Here is an 18,604-nt window from a genome sequence, read left to right on the forward strand (position 1 = left end):
TTAACACACATTTGTAAGAAAAGTTTACAATGAAGCACCCTCTTTGTATTAAGCGAGCTGCCACAGAAAGTACAGCTTAACATGCTAACCTTTGGTAGAGTGAAGGGTTGACTAGTAGGACAGCAAAGAGGTAGAGGAGGTCTAGGTCATGTACAACCATTGGTAGAAGTTACACCTGGAAGAAAGATAAGGAAACAAGACAACACAGGAGGACAAACATCCTCTTAAGTAAAAGACCAAATCATGTCAAGCTTTAACCTGTTAAACCCCGAGCCTGTTTTTTCAGTCTTTAGAATGCACTGTTGGAAATTACATTACAAAGGCTACATTCAAACTCAATACCATACATAACTGGGTAAGTGCTTTACCTGATAGAACACGTTCCACACGGAGCAGCAACCATCTGGCTGGGCCTTTTGCTGCATATCATCTCCTCCCTCTCCACTGTTTCCAGTAGATCTCTACTGTCCAATAAAACTGGAATTCCCCAAAAAAAATCATATAAAAAAAGTTAAAAACAATAACTTGCTTTTGGCATTGAAATGGATTAGAATCTCACCTTTTTCCTGGATGTCAGGAAGGCCAGGAAGTCGTTCCCATCAAGTCTGCAACCAGTCATAGGAGTTAAAATGCAAAGCCTGAACGATGACAAGAGCGAGACTTACATTTTACATTAACACCAGAGCAGTGTGTACGACATGCAGAGAATAGATCAAATCCCCTGACAGACTCACACACTTTGGTGATGTCCTCATCTGATAATGTTTCATTTTTTAGCAGTAAAGTAACATTACTCAAAGTATATTGTTACGGTTTGGGAAAGGTAGGACCCAAAAGCGGACTAGATAAAAAGGTAAGTTGGTCTAGAAAACAAAAGTGAGCTTTATTTAAAAAGCTGATGGCAAAAACATGGCATAAAACACAAAGGAAACACAAGGAGGATACAATACCAAAAAGCTGACGGTGACTGACATGGAGGGAGACAGGAAAAACAAAACAATGAACCGACAGGGGAACACAGGGAAAGACTAAATACAGAGTGGGGTAATCACGGGACAAGAAACAGCTGGGCAGGGGAGGTAGAAACACAAGGGCAACAGGTGAACACAATTAGACAATCACACACACCAGGGACAGGAACAGGAAACGACAGGAAGGAAAACACAGGGAGAAGGACCAGACAAGAAACAAGGAGGAAAACACGAGACAGGGAGAACAGAACAGCAAAATAACCCCAAAACTAGACACACAAAACTCAAACCCTGACATATATGTCGGACCCAACTCATTTACAGTATGTTTTGCATCTCCTCAACAATGGTCTGTATCATTGAGTAGAAAAAAACTGTCCCTACAATTTCAGGTAGATTAACACACATTTGTAAGAAAAGTTTACAATGAAGCACCCTCTTTGTATTAAGCGAGCTGCCACAGAAAGTACAGCTTAACATGCTAACCTTTGGTAGAGTGAGCTACAGTTAGCTAACTTCATGTTCAACACAAAACCTCTAACGTGCATTACATTGACGATTTTAAACAAAACTTAACTCTCTTAACTTGTAAGATAGCGTTAAGTTAACTTACCCTTAAATAACTACATCACGTTTTTCAGGGGAAACACAAATTGCAGAAAACGTTAGCTGCTAACTGTTGTTAGCTAAGACAGCTAGCTCTTGTTAAGGGAAGTAACAATAGCCTCCTAGCAAACTTAAAGGTCCCATGACATGGCCATTTCTACTGATCATAATTCCATTGTTGAGGTCTACTAGAATAGATCCAAAATCATATTGGATTTTCTCATACAGCATCTCTGTATAGTATGTATTCACTCTCTGTCCTACGCGCCTTGTTGGAGCTCCTGCCCCCCCCCCCCATATGAGCCCACTGTGCTCTGATTGGTCAGCTCGCCCACTCTGTTTTGATGAGTCCACCACCGTTACAGCAGAACATCAGTGATTATGTGTTACCATGGCGTTTGTTAGCAACCAGAAAATGACACCAGTAAGGACAAACATATGAGGATGCTGCGTGGGGTCTGGATGCCGTGTTGGCGGGACGTTGCGGGGCTCGCTGCTCCGCCCTTTGAGGCCCGAGGAGCGGACAGTGTGAGCTGTATTACTGGTGTCGTTTCCTGGTTGCCCAAGCTGCTTCATAATTTCAGTTTCGTTGCTCCGCTCCGGGGGGCGGGGGTGCTGTTGTAGGTGTCATGACCCTTCTGCTTGGGGACCCCAGAGTGTCTTGGGGCGCCACTGTGTGTGTGTGTGTGTGTGTGTGTGTGTGTGTGTGTGTGTGTGTGTGTGTGTGTGTGTGTGTGTGTGTGTGTGTGTGTGTGTGTGTGTGTGTGTGTGTGTGTGTGTGTGTGTGTGTGTGTGTGTGTGTGTGTGTGTGTGTGTGTGTGTGTGTGTGTGTGTGTGTGTGTGTGTGTGTGTGTGTGTGTGTGTGAGGAGTCCATTTGGACCTGGGTATCCTTACGTCACTATACTCAGGAAGAATAAAATGGAAAAAGAGAAATCTCCAACGAGGCGTTCTGGGGCAGCATAGACAGATATTTTCTGTGTTAGAGTTTTACTCGCTACAGGGTGTACTTTGAGGGGATGGTAATAACCGGAAAAGCATGTCATGGGACCTTTAAGGTTAAGTTAACATTTACGTAACGTTATAAGAAAGCAAAACGAACCTTCGAGAAAGCTTTTACTCTCAGACTGGGTGAAATTGTGTAGTGTTGCATACGTCCAGAAGGACTTTTAGCGCGTTTCCCAGTAGACAGAGCTGTCAAAGCGGTTCCTCTCATGCGGCTTTCACACCAGCGCTTTTCAGTTTCTAGCTCCGAGCGGGAGCTTTTCTGATTCAGCTCCGGTTTCCCTTTTCAGCTCCCGCTCTGTGCACACCGCCCACTGGCGCCCCAGAGCTGCGTCATGACGTCACCGTTTACATCGCTGATTTGCTCCCCAACGGAAGCTCACAACAACAACAACAACAGCGTCGGGTCGATGATCGTGTTGCTTTTAATCACACGAAGCCAGAATAAATTGAATAACGACTTCTCCAACCTTATACTTTGCTCCAGAGTGCCGTGGTTCATTGTTTATTAATGTGTTTCTGCAGCATTCACCGACCGCTGCAGTGCTGGCTGCTCTTCCACGGGAGTTTATTCTCCCGTTAGCTCCCGGTTAGCTCACACTGCAGCGGCCGCTCTAAAGTATTCACTGTCCGACTCACACAAGCAGCTGATGCATATCCCCAGTTCCCTTAGCCTAAGTGAATGTGTGTCAGTCTGAATTGACACTGTTTGGTATCACAACGCTGTTATGAAAGTTTCTCTGGTATAAAACGGGTGATGTTGGCATAGCAACCGAAGCTAAACTGACTACTTGCATCCGATAGCTGCACTAATACAAAACAACACGTCTGCCTCTCTCCACAATGATCGATAACAGTGAACGGATGGTCAAAGTAAGGCACAAATAAACAGAATCACACGAAGCCTGGTTAGTGCTGCCTGACTTTATAAAGTGTGTTTATAGGCAATACTGCTTGTAGGCAGGCATAACAGTCGACCCATGTTCAGGGGAGGTGGGTTTAGTTTCCTGCACGCCTCGACGTAAGAGAGACGTAAGCGACGTCACCTCTTAGCTCCAAAGCTCTTGCCTCTGGACCGACAATTTTTTGGAGCTGGAAATGAAGCGGATTCCGGAGCTAAGAGCCGCCGCAGCTCCGGTGTGAACTGGAAAACCCGGCGCTTTTCAGGCTCTAGCTCCGAGCCGGAGCTGAAAAGGCGCTGGTGTGAAAGGGGCATATGAAGAGCAGCCGCTGGGCGGAGTCACAGAAATGCTCAACTGATCTTCACTCCCCGACCGTTCGCGCCAGTCAAAACCATGTTTTATACCGCTTTGTTTCAACCACTGCCGTCTCGCCGTTCCCCCGTGTCCCGCCCTCTCTGTCTGTCTGTGTCTGTTTCAGTTTCGCCAGCAAGACTGCTGGTAGACCAGCATAAATACCAGCTTCACCAGCATAGACCAGCTTAACTACCAGCTAAAACCAGCATGACATCCATGCTGGTCAATGCTTGTCCAGCCTGGTAAACCAACTAAACCAGCCTAATACCAGCTAAAACCAGCAGCCATCTTAAGCTGGTCTATGCTGGGTTTTTTCAGCAGGGAGAGTATTCCTACACTCTGGTACTTCGACTTTTACTCAAGTACAAGATCTGAGTACTTCTACTTTTACTCAAGTACAAGATCTGAGTACTTCTACTTTTACTCAAGTACAAGATCTGAGTACTTCTCCCACCTCTGATCAACAGTCAGGCCTTTATTTGCCACTCTCTTTACCCCTTACAGTGCCACTTACTCGCTGATACATGAGGCCATCAACACAAAAATGGCTCGCCACTCTTTTGACCCTCTGACCCACTAGAAGGGAACCCCCCCTCTGGACCCTGACTCAGAGACTCAGCTCAGATTGGATTCACGGGGTTAGTCTGCTGCTGCTGACCTCTAAATGACTACATGGGATTGTTGTGGGTGCTTAGTCATTCAAGCCATATGCTGTAATGACTTGACCCTGTTTGAAAAGGAGCCCACGGTTGAATGGAGCTCAATGAATGGAAGAACCTATGGCTAATGTAGTAATGGAAAAACAGGAAGCATGAATGATGTGGAAAAGTGTTGTTATGTTGAAGTTCACGTGAAGAAATACCTTAAAGAAAACATACATTAACTTATATTTGGGACGCAAGATACTAGCCTTAATATAGGATAGAAAGGACCTAGCCTATATTAATTTCTCTGTTAGCTTTATTTTGTCACCACCATCTCCTTTTTTTTTTACATGTTACTTGTTAGACGCTTTTATCCAAAGCGACTTACATACATTCAGTACTGTGGACAATCCCTACAGGAGCAATTTGGGGTGAAGCGTCTTGCCCAGGGACCAGTGGCGTAACAAGGTTGTGGTTGGCCCCGGTGCAAACAATTACATTGCTACAGATTTAAATCTCCGATCCCTCTCCATAACAAGAGAAAAGCTACTCATCACCATTAGAAGTTAATCTTGCGGGCCTTGCGCTCAGCAAAGTCGTCAACAACGCTGCTCAGGTCTAACTTCCGGGCTCTGCTGTTCTCTATTGAGAGTGTTGCCAATCCACTGAGTCGTTCTTGTCCCATGCTGCTTCTTAAATACGTCTTAATCAATTTGAGCTTTGAGAATGAGCGTTCTGCGCTCGCAACAGTGACAGGTATGGTGAGATATAACAGCAATGCTGTGCACACTTAGCTAAATGTGGCTGCCATCAGTGGCGGTTCTAGACCAATTTGACTGGGGGGGGCCAGTTCTTTTCTGAGGGGGGCCACAATAAATGCAGGACGAAAAAGAGAACGAGACAGTATGAAGTAATTGCGCATAAGAAAACAATGCAATACAGTTATTGGTATTTGTTTCAGTACACTTATTTATTTCAGATAGATCTTATAGTTATTACTGTTAGCTTCAGCTTAAGTTATAGTGCAATGTTTGCACTAACACCATTGTTAAGGGGGCCACAGGGGGGTCAGAGGTCAGTGTTAGGGGGGCACTGTAGTGTGACACTGTAGTGTGGTGGTTCAATACACTGCAACACTCCTTGCTAAGGCTAAGACTGGTCCTTAATGCAAAAAAGACCAAGTACATGACCTTCTCTCGCTCTCGAGCTAATACAGCTGTCCCTCCGATTCTTACACTGGAAGGGACATGCCTTGACAAAGTAGCATCCTACAAATATCTGGGCATATGGATTGATGAAAAGATGGCCTTTGATGTTCATATTGGGAACCTACTGAGAAAACTTAGACCTAAACTGGGCTTTTTCTTTCGTTTAAGGAAATGTTTCCCGTCTGAAGCCAGGAAGAGAATTGTGCAGAGTTCCTTTCTGTCTGTATTAGACTATGGCGATGTGATCTATATGCATGCTTCTTCCTCCCTGCTTAAAAAGCTGGACTCTGCGTACCATACTGCTATACGTTTTGTAACGGGTGCAGGCTCTCGCACCCACCACTGCACTTTGTATCAGTCCTTAGGATGGTCCTCTCTGTACCAAAGAAGACAATCACACATGTTGATTTTTATCCTTAAGTCATTGCTAGGTAAGCTGCCCTTATATATCTCCAGACTTCTGTCATTTTATACTTGCTTTTTTAATACTAGACGAGCAGCAAATGGGATGCTTTTAAATGTTCCTTTGATGCAGTCAGAGCTTGGTAAAGCTGCATTCTCCCACTATGCTCCCTTTTTATGGAATACGCTGCAAGTAAAACTTTGTCTCGAGGCACTTCCTACTGTAAATGCTTTTAAAGGTATGCTACGATTAGCCCTTCATGAAACATGTAACTGTTTTACCTGATGCTATTGCTGATGTGATTATGCTTCTTGCCACTGCACAAATGGCCTTCTGTATTTATATTTGAATTGTATGTTTTTTTTGTTTAATGCCTTTGTTTTATGTTGAAACTTGTTGTGTGCCGTGTTGGTCAGGACTCCCTGGAAGAAGAGATCTTGTATCTCAATGGGACATTCCTGGATAAATAAAGGATAAATTAAAATTAAATATGTCGTGTTGATCCGTGGCGCACTCATAACCTGCAGGGCTGGAGTGACTTTCGCTGTTGGGACTCGGGTTTGAGTCCAGCATGAACCTTTTTGTTATTTTCATGTCGATGGACACTATATATTATGTAGTTGGAATAGAAGATTCCTAATATTGTTTGCCGACCCATCAGCATTTTAAAGTCTAAATATCCCTGCACATGCAGCAATGACATTTCTGCTGCTATCTTTGCAAAACGAGTTAACAGTCACATGTTATCTGGATGAGTGCTGCAGAATGCCGTTTTTATAAGGGATGTATGTGTGTGTCTTTCATATTAAACATGATCGCTGGTAGATAGCCACAGAAGATGTAACACAGTTTAATCTGGGCGGATCCCATTTTCCCTGGGCGAATCACAGTTTACCTGAGAGGGTCACAGTTGAACACAGCTGAAAACTTCTCCACGCTGCTTTCAAACTCTGAGTAAACAACGTACGCTTCACTGGGAGGCTGTCTGAAGGTGTACACATGTCTCAGATGGACTTGGTATCACATTAAGAACGATATTCAGTGATAATTCGGGCAACAATAGCTGGTTTTAAGGATTTATTCGAGCGGATCACAGCTTAACACAGTTGAAGACTTCTCCACGCTGCTTTCAAACTGTGAGTAAACAACGTGTGCTTCACTGGGAGGCTGTCTGAAGGTGTACACAGGTCTCAGGTGGACTTGGTATCACATTAAGAACGATATTCAGTAATAAGTCTGCCAACAATAGCTGGTTTAAATGATTTATTGGAGCTCGCAATGTTTTGAACAGACATGCCCATGTCAACTCGTTTTTCTTTTTGTAGTCCTCGCTGTTCGCGTCCGGATATCGCCATCGTAACCACAACCTCACCCACTGGTACTGAATGTGCATCAAAGTGTTCCTATCCAGCCAAATATACCAAAAGATTTATGTAAACGACAGAAGAAGCGATCGAAATGTGTATTTCAGTCGAAGGCCACGCCTCCACATCTGTCAACCAGTTGATCGGGGAACCAGTTAAACCGGAACACAGGCGAAAAACCTTTTAGAATGCTTGTTCCCTGAATGGAGCTTGGCTAAGCTAACGCTATATATGCTCCGACCGTACACACTCACAACAACGGCCTACAGACATAAATAAACCAGCGACTGTATTCTCCATGACACAGAGAGTCTGTGGTTTGTACTTGTTTAACTTTTGTCTAGTTTCTGAACAGATCGTATCTGTCCCCGGCTGTTTGAAGAGCAAGCATGTGAAACAAAAGATAGCATTTACCTGTTTGCATCCAGCTAGCCATGTGAGAAGCCTTGTTGATACGTTTAGTCTTTTTCACGAGCCTGCTGTGATATATACAAATCGGGTTGGTCCGGTCCAAGGTCTTTAAGTATCAATTTATCTCCCAAACTTCTCCTTTCAAAAGGATTGGAGAGTAGCTCTTGGGCGGAACGAGGCTCCGGCGACTCCACCTGCACACCATTCTCATCCAAATGCTGCGTCACCTTGGTTACTCACGAGTCTAAAAAACAACTCACGTCAACGCACGTAAGCAACATGGGCGCCAACCTGAGCGCCCACGTGACCAAAATATTTGACGGCGCTGATTGGCTGAAATTATGTTTCGGCGGCACAGTTTACTATTGAGACTTTTGCAACCTGCTGGTTGCTGCTGTTTCGCTCGGGGGCTCTGCCCCGTAATGATAAACTAATGCCACGGGCAAGGCCAGGCAGGAAACAGGTGACTTATCAGTAACTTTAGACATCGTAACACAATTTTAAACGAGATTGTATTGTAGATTATACATTTTTGTGATACTAATTGTATGATATTTACCTTGTTCATTAAAAATTAAAATATAAAATATATATTTTTTTTAAATATATATTTTTTAAATATATATTTTTTTATTTAATATTTATTTTTATTTTTTATTTTGTATCTGGCAAGAGGTGGGGCGGCGCCCCTAGCGCCCCTATGGGCCGGCCGCCACTGATTAGTTTACTTTTCATTAATGAAGTATGACACTGCGCTGTCAGTACACTTGTCCCTGTTTGTGATTGGTCAAATGTTGCTAACCCCACCCCTTTCACGTGATCGCGCTCTCAGCTGGTGAGAGAAGCCCTGGCTTGATGTACCGAGTTGATATTAACCAGCGTCGAGATCTCGTTTGTTAGGGTTAGTTTAGATAACTCAAACATATCCAGGGTTTGAACTGGCTTCGTAGTACAGGGCACAGGTGGCTGCATAGCAGTGCTAATGTCAAAGACACAAACATTATACATTTATTTTACCAGGATGCAGTGACACAAATATTTGGGAAGGCTTAGCCTTCCCTAGCCTACAGCACCCGCCGCCCCTGATCTTGGTCATATCCTTCACAGATGGTTCTTTAGCTATTTCAGTCTTAAAGCAGGCTCTGAATGCAAGGAGTTGGACGGGGAAACTCGGGGATAAATCCCTGCTGTAGTGGTCCGCGAGGCGCTGCGCGTGCTGGTGAAGGGCATTATGCTGCGCACGGTTCAATGTCCCGGGGTGGATAGCCTGGAACAGTTCGTTCGTTTCACGCATAGAAGTGAACCTCTGTGACAGCTGGCTGCTAATGATGTCCAGGCTGGCGTTGAACACATTAATTCTGAAATGGCTCTCGCCATCACTAAGCCTCTCATCTTGACTGAGTTCATCGAAGTGGCGTTTCATCCTTCTTTTGCGAATTTCCGTGAACTCGCTCTGCGCTCCCCATCTCTCAGCAAGATTTTGAGCGGTGCGTTTGACCTGGTCAAAGTCATCTGGGTATGCAGATAGGGCCTGGATTGTGTTTTGGAGGAGACCAACAGCTTTGTGGATGTCTACATCCTTTGCCTGAAACATCTTTGACACTGCATTCATGTTTTCCAGTATTTGTGTCTGTTGTACTTGTACGACAAGAAAATAAAGCTGAATCTTTCCATATGTTTTTTAGGGCTGTAGCCTCGTCCCGTTCCTCTTTTCGCTGACCAGAGCGATTTTAGTTAGAGCTTTCATGATATCTACATACCGGTATCTAAGGGCAGCAATTGCATCATGTCTTGAGCACCACCTGGTTGGGCAGACGCGCTTCATGGTAACTTTACCATGCTCTGAGAGTTCTGATGACATGATACCGGAAAGGAGTGACCATCTCTTAATACTTTGGCTGAAAAAAGTATAAAGAGTCTCAACAATATCATAAAAATTGCGCAGCTCCGCTATATTCTTTACGGAGTCATTCAGTGTCAGATTTAAATTGTGTGCAGCACAGTGTACATATTTGGCAAGCGGTTCCATCTCCATGATCCTGGCCTGCACACCTGCATAGACCCCACTCATCTTCGCCGCGCCATCGTATCCCTGGCCCCGACACTTGCTCAAGTCAAATCCGTTACGCTCTAGACCAGGGGTCTTCAACTAAAATTCAACGAGGTCCAGTTAGAGAAAATGTCCCCATGCAAAGGTCCGGAACATCAAAATGTCTAACTTGCTTCATGAATTAGTGTGATATGTATTGAAGTGACCTGTAGCTTTATCAACGTCTGCATGTAATCAACAACTGACTGCCAATCAAATAAAGAAAGTACAATTCAAAAACAACAATATTTATTGTCAATTAACATTACTTAAATACTGTGGATATGTGTAATGCTCCTCTCGGGCTGCATTTACAAATAAAATATATAAAATAGCTTTTGAAAATATGTGCATCTTAAAAGTGCTTAATTTTAGATAAATAAAATAAAGTGTAGCAGCAGCTTGAGTTTCCCTTTTTCTTTGTTAACCGTTTCACATCATGACTTAACAGTTTCAGCCGATTATAGAACAACATCAGTCTTTACACATCATAACAATTGAATAGTTTTAAAATTTCTCTTTCTTTCCCTCTTATATTGCAGTCCCTCACTCAGCTCGAGCTTGTCCTGCCAGGAGTTTGTAAATCTGGGCCGACATGGAGTCAGGGCCATTCTCATACACATGCAGGTGCTCATTGGTTACAGTGATGCAAACACAGGTATGGTGAAAAAAGAGAGAACTATTCGAAGCAGAAAAAAAACAGCGTAATATACCATCTGACAAAGGCCTGTGCTATAATGCTTCAATTAACTGGCTATTCTTTATAATATACTCAGATCAATAGGAGACAGAGATGTTAAGTTACAAATCAAGGGTTTTTATTATTATTTACAGCAGGGGTGGGGAACCTTTTTCCTTTCAATTTTTACAACATCCTCCGAGGGTCGTACAAATTATTGAACTCAACCTCTGCTTAAAAAAACTAAAATCACAGCCCATTCATTTGGCCTTTCTTTCATGCTGTGCAAAGAAAAAGCAACCTCTTAATCCAGATATCTCACCATGACTCACGTATGCATGCACGTGCACGGTGTGGCATGACCACCAAAACAGAAAGATATGGACACAAGATGTGGGCAAATGTATTTAGTATCCTATCCATGTGAACATGATTTAAGTGGGGGGGGACCTAACCTCCTCTAGGGGGGTCCGGGGGCATGCTCCCCCGGGAAGATTTTTTTTTAAATATTGAAGTTAAAAGCATCAATCTGGTGCACTTTGAGAGCAACATTAAGAGATCTATGGATACATCTCTCAACACCCATATGAAACAGAACTGTAAGCATATTTTTCTTTTTGGATATTTTACAAATCACTCCCCTTTTAAACTCTATTCTTGTTATTTTTAACAACTTTTTTGTTACTGTCATATAGTATTTTATACATGTTTTTCATTTAGTCTCATTAATAACTATATTGATCATATCAAGGTGTGCCTTAACCTCACTGAGTGTAATAGTCCTTTAGGCTATATAGTTGACCGCAGGTCATGGAGAATAATGAGGTATCCGTAGCCCTTTGTATGATGCATCTTTATTGCTTGACAGGTCTACAGCCGTGACACACATCGATCACTCCTAGATGCAGGCTTGCATACACAAGTATCACTCCGCAGCCGCACCCCATCACTAACGTCCTGATGGTATATGTGCGCGGCACTATATACTACATCCTCCTTTCTTACAATGAAAGTTGCATATAACATTTGCTGTAGTAAACATTCTATAACGGTCTCAATATGAACATTGTTCACTTATTAACATGCGAATATATATGAAATTATATTTTGTATGAACATTAACATGTCAACTTAGAATCAGTGTATATCACTCCAACATCCTCATATAAACAACACACCTTACTCTTCTCTTTTTTATTTCTTCTTTTTTTTAGCAAATAGAGTAAGGATTTTAACATAAACTCTGTCTTAGCACAACCTTTAGCCTGAGCTAATTAGGAAATCTTTGTATCTCTCAGGTGGTCGAATAAGTCGGCCACATCTGGTTCTTCTTGTGCTCTGCGGTGATGACATTTCACATTCAACAGTCTCTGACGTGTCTGCATCTGGCGTGCACAGTTGATTGTCTTCAGGTAAGTCAGGTTCTGGGTCCATTTGGGCGCCGTGTGGTGTTTTCCTCAGAGGTCTCCTGTTGCGCCTGCTGTCGTGCTGACCTGAAGATGTGGCTCACCTCTCTGTGCAGTGACCAAAGCTGGACGCCAACCCTGTTCAGTTTCCATGTGAACAGTACTTCCTGGTTGCAGCTCAGGAAGCGGCCTCGTTCCTCTGTCATAATACTGCTGCTGCCTCCTCTGTAGATTCTCGAGAGTCGAGTGAGCATCCTTAGGCACAGCAGGCTGAAGCCCCACGGTGGAGCTCGGTAAGGTGCTCCTTAGCACTCTCCCCATGAGCATTTGTGCGGGTGAGTATTGCATGCCTGTTACAGGTGTGTTTCTCAGGATGAGCAGGGCAAGATGAGGGTCTGTGTTCGTTAGTTGTGCTTTTTTAAGAACATGTTTAACAGTTTGTACGGTCCTTTCAGCCAGACCATTGGACTGTGCAGAGCCTGGGCTGGAATGAGTGAGTTTTATGCGCCATGATTCTGCAAAGTTCCTCATTTCTTGACTCGCGAATGGGACATGGTCACACACTATCTCTTTTGGTATTCCTATCCTGGAGAAGACTGATTTCATTTTCTTAATGACAGTATGTGATGTCTTGTCATTAATGTTAAGCACCTCAGGATCTTTCGACAGGTAGTCGACCATCAATAGGAATGATTGTCCTTTTATTTCAAAGATGTCAGCCCCTATTTTGAGCCAAGGAAGCTCAGGAATGTCGTGTGAGATCAGAGGCTCCCTCTGGTTTCTGGGCCTGCTGACATGTCCCACAATTCTCGACCGTTTGTTCTATCTCTCTTGACATACCTGGCCAGAACCAGTGCCTTCTGGAAAGTGCTTTCGTCCGCCGCATTCCTTGACGAGCCACATGTAATGTTTGCAGCATGTCACTTCTCATCGAGCTCGGGAGGATTATCCTGTCACCTGCAAACATTATCTCATCTATTACTGACAGAGTAAGTCTGATAGGCCAGTATTGAACCAGTCTAGTGTGTACTTGTTTTCTGTGTCGTGGCCAGCCCCGTCTGTGTGTTTCCTGCTGTAGTATTTCCTCATTAGCGGTTCCACTTTTGAGCTTTTGCAGCATCTCAGTGCTCAAAGCATCTGTTGGCTCCAGAGCATAGACAACTTTCTCATCTGTGATCTCATCAACTGTTGAGTGTTCATCTTGTGTGACAGCTCGTGAGAGTGTGTCTGCAATCAGTAGGTCTTTACCTGGTGTGTAGATGACATTCAAGTCATATGGCTGCAGCTGGAGGAGCATCCGTTGGAGTCTGGAAGTCTCCAAGCGGCTTTCTCAGAATGCTTTCCAGAGGTTTGTGGTCTGACTGCACGTCCACTTTCAATCCATACACGTACTGATGGAACCTCTTAACAGAGAAGACAATTGCTAACAGTTCCTTTTCTATTCGAGCAGTTCTTTTCTGTTTGTGTTAGTGCTCTTGATGCAAAGGCAAGACGGCCCTCGTGCATTAGACATGCTCCCAAACCACCTGCCCGTATGATGAGCTGTTTCTTTGGGTCATAGTAACTGAGTACAGGAGCTGTAATGAGAGCGTCTTTCAGTTGTTTGACTGCTTCATCGTGTTCGTGCTGCCACAGCCACACACTGTCTTTTCTCAACAACCGTCTCAGTGGTGCTGATATGGTGGCCTCACCTGGGATGTCCTGAGCTAGGTATTTCACCGTGCCCAGCCATCGCTGTAGTCCTGTTTGGTCAGTTGGTGTTGGCATGCCTGTGATGGCCTTGATCTTAGCGTCGTCTGCTTTAACGCCCTCTGAAGTGACCGTATGGCCCGTGTAGTTGACACTGCTCACCTTGTACTGTATCTTGTCTTGGTAGAACTTCACATTCGCCTCCTTTGCTCTGGCTATCACTTTCTGTAATATCTCATCGTGTTCTTTCTCTGACGATGCAGCAATTATCATGTCGTCTGCAACGATGCGGATCCCTTGGATATCTCCAAATGTCTCACAGTTGCGTTGCTGGAAAACCTCCCTTGCTGACTTGATCCCAAATGGAAGACGTTTAAAGCGGTATCTCCGCCATGGTGTGTTAAATGTGCACAGTAGGGAGGACTCTTTCTCTAGCTTTATTAGCCAATATCCATCTTTTCCATCCAGCACTGTGAACAGTTTCTTACCAGCTAGTTTGCACAGAACTTCATCGGTCGCTGGAATGGAGTAGTGCTGCCTGAGCATAGCTTTGTTCAAGTCACTGGGATCCAAGCAAACCCGTAACTTTTTTCTGTGATCACCAGGCTGTTAACCCATGGTGTGGGCTCAGTTACCTGTACAATAACATCAGCTTGTAACAAGTCATCGAGAGTGTCTCTCAGTCTGTCCATTACTGCCAGTGGTATCTTCCTACAGCCATGTATGACAGCTGTGGCCTTGGGGTCGGTGTGGATGTGATATTCTCCATTCTCACCTAAACCCTGAAAGACAGTTGGGTGCTGAGCTATGAGCTCCTCTTCTGTTGTGGGATGTTTCACTTCTATCGAGTCAATGTCCACTCTTTTCACCAGGCGCAGTTCTTCACATGCCTCGTTTCCTAATATGGGAATGGATGAGTGCCTGGAAACATCAAATGTCAGACTTGCCTGTGTTTTGGGAGTGGAGCATTCGAGTGTTACCACCCCTTCCGGCTTCAATCTCCTCCCTCCATACACCACCAGCACTGTCTTTGAAGGCTGCAGTTTGAGGTGTGTTCTTCTTTCACGTCTGGCTTTTCGGGCCATCGCTGTGAATACTTTCAGTGGCAGGACGTTGGCCTCTGCTCCTGTGTCCAACTTAAACTTCACACACATGCAGTCAACACTTACATTAGAATGCCACGACTTGTCAGCTTTAGACTTTAGCTGATCAATGTTCACTGTCCCAACATATAGGGTGTCTATTTCCGGAGAAACATCGTGTACTGTCTTGTGATGTTGGGCTTTAGCTGACCTACACATTTTTGCATAGTGATTCTGTTTTCCACAATGATGGCAGGAGACTCCGTATGCAGGACACTGTCTTGGCTGGTGTGATTTACCACATTGTTTGCATGTTTCATGTCTTTGTCCCATGTCTTGTGTACGTTGTATAGGCAGTGTGCGTGTCTTTTGTCCTTGTCGACTATTCTTGTGCACTGCAAGTACAGACATCTCCTGGGCTGCTGCATTCATAGCTAGTATTTGAACTTTGGCCGTCTCAGCAGCTCTGCAGGTGTCTATGGCCCTTTCTAATGTGAGATTAGGTTCTCTTCAAAGTCTCTCTTTCAGTCTCTGGTCATTCATACTAAACACAATCTTGTCTCTGATCATATAATTTTCTGTGGTATAAAATTCACAATCCTTGCTCTTTTGCTTGAGCTCTGTCACATATTTCTCAATCGTGGTGTTACCTGACATAGGATGTGCCCAAAACTGATGTCTCTCAAACACTGTGTTCTTCTTAGGCAGACAATAGGCTCTGAATGCTGCTGGAATATCATTAACAGTCTGTTCATCTTCTTCTTCACCTTCATCTTCACCATGTGCGATGTCTAGCGTGTTGTAAACTTCAAGAGCCTCCTCTCCTAGTGCATGCAGCAGTATGGCCACTTTAATCTTCCTGTCCTTACCGTCTGCACCACTCGCGGTCATGTAGATTTGGAAGCGTTGTTCCCATCGTCGCCAGTTTTCTCCCAAGTTGCCAGTGAGTACCAGTGGAGATGGTAATTCGAATAGATCCATCTCTCTTTTTTCTTTCTTCCAAAAAAAATTGCGACTCCCGCTCTCTGGGGACCGCACCTGTTAGCTTTAGGCTAACAAAACTTTCATCTGTTTACCTCCGGCAAAGTGACGAACTGGACCGCCTTCGGACACCATGTGATAGTCCTTTAGGCTATATAGTTGACCGCAGGTCATGGAGAATAATGAGGTATCCGTAGCCCTTTGTATGATGCATGATAATTGCTTGACAGGTCTACAGCCGTGACACACATCGATCACTCCTAGATGCGGGCTTGCATACACTCCTATCACTCCGCCGCCGCACCCCATCACTAACGTCCTGATGGTATATGTGCGCGGCACTATATACTACACTGAGCTGAGGTTATTTGAGCCTCTCAGGAGAGAGCTCTCTTCCACCTGGTTGTAGAAAAGCTCTTTAAATTTGTTAGCATAGCTAGCTAACCAGATGCTAATAACAACAGATCGCCACTGTGCTTACAACTAAAGACACAGCCACGCAAACACTGCGGCATGTGTACGGCTCCTTATGGGTACTGCAATATTTTAAGGGCTGGAGCGGCGTTCCGTTGTTCTCTGTCAGCACCCCTTTCAGACGAGACATACCACGTGAAGACACGTTACGCTCGTGTTGTGTTCAAGGAACCTGTCCTTGGCCAGGAGAAACAGGTACTCGCTTGTTTAATTATTTTTGCGGTCGAGATTTCCTCTTCTTTTTTGAAGTGAGAAGTTGTCGGTCAGACTGACGGACTGACTCCCTCCCCCCCACCCCCAAAACGAAAACTCTTCGGTTCTCCACGAATTACACAAGTCACCCAAATCAGCGTTAAAAAAGCGGGAGCCGAAAAATCCCCTATTAATGTATTGATTATAGCTCCGGGTCCGTATAGGTCGGCGTCTGGGTCCGGATCCGGACCGCGGTCCGCCTGTTGCGGACCCCTGTTCTATGTTTTACTTGTCGACTAGTTTGTTGTACTGTGTACAAACTAGTAATTTAAATCTTTAAAGCTACAGCACCCTCCTTGTAACGACCCACCCTGTCCCACAAGGTCTACTACTGTCATTTTGCTTATACTTCTTCAGTGACGATCCTGGCCATACTGTGGAGTGGAGCATGTGGTTTGCTGGGCACTTTTTTTGCATGCAGATATGATTGATTTGCAGTGAGTGTTGATTGAATACAGCTACACGTGGTGATATTGTGGTTTTGGGGAAATCCTCAGCAGTTGGCCCGAAGAATCTCTTTTTAACTATTTAACTATCACTTTATTTGTGATATTGTAATTATTCCCTCCTTGTCAGAGCCAGCCTTCAATTGTGGAACTTCGGTGTGTCGACTGGGAAAGCTGAATAAATTGTATAATCTGCATTTTATATTACTGAACGTTTGTAAACATTTGAACTTGAGGCCGCGTCCCTGTCCATCCTTTTATTCTTATCTGCGTGACTTGTCCTAAGGGCTCGTATTGGGGAACCCAGGTTAGCGTTAAGTATCCTAACCCCCTTTTATTATCGCAGCCCCCCCCTTCCCTGGTGGGGCAGGTCACATCTGCATCGATTCTCCCGTTTTTCTTCCACTGTTCATATGACACACGCTCCGACATGGACCTGAGATTGTGCATGTGAGTCAATCCTCGCAGACAAATGTTGCCAGTCACGAACTCCTTTGACCCACGCATCACTGGAGAACGGTGCACCTCGGTCTGCGAACAGCCAGCACGCTCACAATAGGCACAGTCCAGGGTGGGGGAGTAACACAGCCATGTCCGTGGCAGTTTGATACCTGCTGGTAGTGGTGGTGTAATACATCTCGGAGAAACACCTGTTTCCTTGATGTGTGTCTCTGGGGAATGGGCCGAACGGCCTACATGGACCGGTTGCTATAATATAGCCTTTGATCTTGGCGTCGGGGGTCTCAATAGCGCCATAGAGTCCCCTGTCGGTTGGGGGCGGGGCCCTTGCGGGAACTGTAGGACCACCGCCGGGCACATCCAAATCCATCCTCCAACGTTAGCGTTCAATTTCGAGGACGATGTATGACAAAAAAAACTAAGTCTAATTTTGTCAGTTTAGCAGGTAGAGAGCAACATTAGCATGTCATGTTTGTGGCTACATGAGGATCTAGCCTATAGGCCTACTAATTTCCCTTTTAGCTTTATTTTAATCACCACCATTTCCTGAGACAAATATAAGCGGCTAAATGCAACACTGTGCTAGCCTGCGAGCCGCTAACTCTATCTATTTATTCAGACCCAAGCTACAATCCTTTCACCTATAAGCTGCTAAAGAGAATTTGTGTACATATAGCAGCTTTTTACACACATTTAGCAGACCGTGAGCATTAGCATGCATTTGGTGTCAGGCAGGGTTCGAGTTAAGGCTGCTCAATTAATCGTATTATTATCGCAATTACGATTATGGCTTGCAATGATTACGAAAACAACGTAATCGAAATAAAACGATTATTTTTTTATTATTATTATTACTTCTATTTCTTTTTTTCAAATATATATTTTTTTTATTGGTTTTTCAGTTGAATTATACTTAGAGTTCAGGGTAATCAACTGTTATAAACATACTGTTCAAAAAAATGTTCTCCAATAAATGGATGTTTTCAAAGTAAATGGATAATCGTTTTTATTAATCGTGATATCAATTATTGACCCAAATAATCGAGATTATGATTTTTGCCATAATCGAGCAGCCCTAGTTCGAGTTATAAACTGAGCTCTATGGGGGTCTTTGAAACGCACACACGCACATGCACACACGCACACACACACACACACACACACACACACACACACACACA

General features: G+C 44.2%; 1 long non-coding RNA gene across 1 annotated transcript; it reads right to left on the reverse strand.

Annotated features, from left to right (window-relative positions):
• Positions 1–106: 106 nt before the first annotated feature.
• Positions 107–634, reverse strand: LOC139432957 (uncharacterized). The gene is made up of 3 exons (XR_011642523.1): positions 560–634; positions 369–477; positions 107–175 (listed from the first exon to the last, which is right to left on the reverse strand). It is a non-coding gene; the product is annotated as an uncharacterized lncRNA (long non-coding RNA).
• Between the last annotated feature and the right edge of the window lie 17,970 nt (positions 635–18,604).

The sequence above is a fragment of the Pseudochaenichthys georgianus genome, chromosome 23 (assembly GCF_902827115.2).
Source record: "Pseudochaenichthys georgianus chromosome 23, fPseGeo1.2, whole genome shotgun sequence".
NCBI lineage: Eukaryota > Metazoa > Chordata > Actinopteri > Perciformes > Channichthyidae > Pseudochaenichthys > Pseudochaenichthys georgianus.